At 43.4% G+C, this 3,574-nt stretch overlaps 1 protein-coding gene across 1 annotated transcript in view; it reads right to left on the reverse strand.

Moving 5' to 3' along the window:
- The window catches only part of FAR1 (fatty acyl CoA reductase 1), a 67,389-nt gene that overhangs the window by 63,487 nt on the left and 328 nt on the right, over positions 1–3,574 (reverse strand). The gene's annotated exons all lie outside the window — the stretch shown is intronic.

Consider the following 3,574-nt stretch of genomic DNA (forward strand, 5'->3'; position numbering starts at 1 on the left):
TTTTGTATTTTTGGTGGAGAAGGGGTTTTGCCATGTTGGCCAGGCTGGTCTCGAACTCCTGACCTCAGGTGATCCACCTGCCTCGGCCTCCCAAAGTGCCGGGATTACAGGTGTACACACCACCATGTCTATTTTTTTTTTTTTTTTTTTTTTTTTTGGTGGAGAAGGGGTTTTGCCATGTTGCCCAGGCTGCTCCTGACCTCTTGAGCTCAAGCGGTCTACCTGCCTCAGCCTCACTCATTTTTTAAAATTTGAAAAAATACTAAAAAGTACAAGCATTTTAAAGCATCCATGATCTTTCCAGTCAAAGATTAAAACATTACAAAGGGCCATACCATCATCTTTCCTATGAATCTGACCATAACTGTGAAAACATTTAAGTTTGTATAGAGTACCTGCCACTAAACACAATTAACTACCAGCCCAAACATTAATATCTTTATTCCAGCTTTCTTGTGACTAAATTCACACTACTTTTTTTCTTACTTAACTCAATGGTTTCTTCTCAATTGTTCTGAATCTCTCAGCTATGTATTTTGTTGCTAACCACCTCCTCTTTAAAACTCTATCTGAGGTTTCTCTAAATAGTGTATTCCTCAGTATCTATAGAAATCTCTCTAACTAATCTTTTTCTTTCTTCACTGGCTCTTCTTACATAAACTGACAATCTCTAGAAAATAGATAAGGTCTGACTTGAATTTTCTTGTCAACGTTGAATACCCAGCACTTAGTACAGTGCCTGGCATCAAGCAGACGCTCAATTAACGTTTACTGACTGATTCTGCCAATCCTGACCTGTCCCTTCCTAGCTGTGTGACCTTGGTCAAGTTACATCTCTCTGAGTCTTATCTCCCTCATCTATAAAATACAGACAATCAGAAGATGATATAATATTTGGAAGGTTCAAAACAGTGTCGGCCACAAAGTAGCACCCAATAAATTTTGCTATTATCAATACACTCTAGCACAGGACGCAAAAATGTTTTAGATTATATGTTTGACCGTTAAACCTATCTCTCAATAACCTTACTTTCACTTCATTCTCCTATAACTATCAAATAATATTTTTATGCTCTTTCCTGTATTACCTATCTCCAGTCCATTAACTGTTAATTTTCTCTCCTAACCAACATAAAAAAATTATTTATCAGGTAAGCTGCAACATAGACTTACTTGATTTCCAAACCCCTAAATCTTCATTCAAATCTTCAATTACCATTTTTAATTTGTCACTCTTGTCCATAGTTGCTTATACCAAGTACAAACTACTGGAATGTCATCCTCATGTCTTCTAATAACCCACACCCCAACTTCTAGTCCACAACTTCTAGTGATGGCTCAAAACTCACCTCTTTCAGGAAACCTTCCCTGATTCACTCCACACCACTCAGATTACTATTCTACTCCAAGTCGCCTCAGCACTTAGGTATTGTTATACTAAGGGCAAATGTGATCACAGGAAATAGCATCACTAAGAAATCACTTTCACAAAATTGTTTCTAGATCATAAATAATGGTCCATTAGTTAAAATGCTTTGCTGATCTGGTTAACAAAGAAACATGTTACACAGCAAATGCTCTCTTTGGCTTCTGTCCTTGACTCTATAACTCTTCACAAACCTTTTGTCCCATCCTCAAACAGAAACTCTATCTCCCATTTAAATACACTGGAAATATGGTAGTGGGCCACCTTCTTTTCTACTACCTCTTCTCTGACCTCAGTCTCTGCCTCCAGCCTCTATCCACACCCCATAAATAAAAATTCCAAAAGCTTCATATAGAATAGCAGTGATGCATATATACTATGTCTTTCCTGAGTGAAAAAAACAAAAAAAAACAAAAACTGAATTTACTTAACTACAAAATTCTTCACAAGGGTGATAAATTTCCCAACAAGCCTAATACACAATCAAACTCCAGAAAATGTATATGGAATTTTTATGGATAAATTTATGGAATAATTTTGGCCGATGCAGTGGCTCACGCCTGTAATCCCAGCACTTTGGGAGGCCAAGGCGGATAGATCACTTGAAGTCAGGAGTTCGAGACCAGCCTGGCCAATATGGTGAAACCCCGTCTCTACCAAAAATACAAAAATTAGCTGGTGCGGTGGCATGTGCCTGCAGTCCCAACTACTCGAGAGGCTGAGGCAGGAGCTGATAACTTGAACCCGGGAGGCCGAGGTTGCAGTGAGCCAAGATCGCGTCACTGCACTCCAGCCTGGGCGACAAAGCGAGACTCTGTCTCACACACACACAAAAATTTATGAAATAAAAAAAAAAAAATTATAATTTTATGGAAAATGTATGGAACAAGAGGGCCTGAGCAGGGTGGCTCACCCCCGTAATCCCAAGACTTTGAGAGGCCACGCTAGGAAGATCTCTTGGGCCCAGAAGTTTGAGGCTGGAAGGAGCTATGATCTCGCTAATGCACTCCAGCCTGGGCAACAGCAAACCCTGCCTCTGTTTACTTTTTTAATTAATTTGAAAAAAAGACATCAGGATTGTACTTATACGTTAATTCTCACTTGTGTCACTGTGAGAGATCTTGCATCATTTTTATGTTATATTACACATGCCCAACATGACAGTTGAGAAACTCCCCTGGAGGGCAGTTTTTCTGAGAGCATCTTCTGATGTTGTCTTTAAACCAGCACTTTCTTTTAAATATAAAGAATTAAGGGATTCCTGAGTGCCATCCAGTCAAAAGCAAACAATATGTATGCCTTTACTTCGGAGGGAGTTTTTGTGCTGCTGAAGCAAAACAATGAGATGGACTGTCACAGGGATGGCAGGAGGGGTGGAGTGCAGGAGGAGGATCAGCCCCAGTACTGAGAATTAAAAACTTTTCAGTGTTTGGCCCTCGCCTAGCAGTAAATTAACCTTCAAACCTGACCAAGACACTACCTGAGACCTCTACTCTCCCACACTGCAGAATCAGACAACTGTTCTTGCTCAACTACTCATAGAAGATTCACAACCTTCACCTACCACACAAAAATCTACCGCGTTTGCTGCTAGTATACTTTGTCCTAACAGACCAACTAATGCCTTCTAGTCCAACAGCCTCCCGTCCACACCTCACATAAAACCTTCTCTCGGCCACCTTCCGGTTTCAGTAGGTGCCTCTTACTCCAGATCCACGTGTCCCCAGTTCTCCCGAAACCTTCACCTTCAAACCCCAAGCCCGTCCTCCCTTCACTCCCAGCTGATCTCCCCCCAAGCCCTATCAATGCTTACTTCTAAGAGGCCAACTAGACTCCCCGGCCCCGCGCCTTCTCCCTGGGCACCCTCTCCTGAGCATCACCTTATTTCCCACCACTTTCCTCCTCCCCAGACCCGAAATCCTGCAATCACAGGCCTCCCTTTGCCGCCACCCTCCAGCGAGCACGCGAGCCCGCTCCTCGGTTAACTACCCCGCCCCACCTTCGCCACCTCTACGCGGCCTCCCACCCCAGGCGGCCCCCCGGACTCCGCGGCTACAAACCAGGCCCCACCGTACGTCCCCCTCGCGGTCCCGGCCCCGTGAAGGGCGGTGGCGAGGCCAAACGGCGCAGAGACCACCCGCGCAGAGG

This window comes from Colobus angolensis, unplaced genomic scaffold, assembly GCF_000951035.1.
Source record: "Colobus angolensis palliatus isolate OR3802 unplaced genomic scaffold, Cang.pa_1.0 Scaffold380, whole genome shotgun sequence".
Lineage (NCBI taxonomy): Eukaryota > Metazoa > Chordata > Mammalia > Primates > Cercopithecidae > Colobus > Colobus angolensis.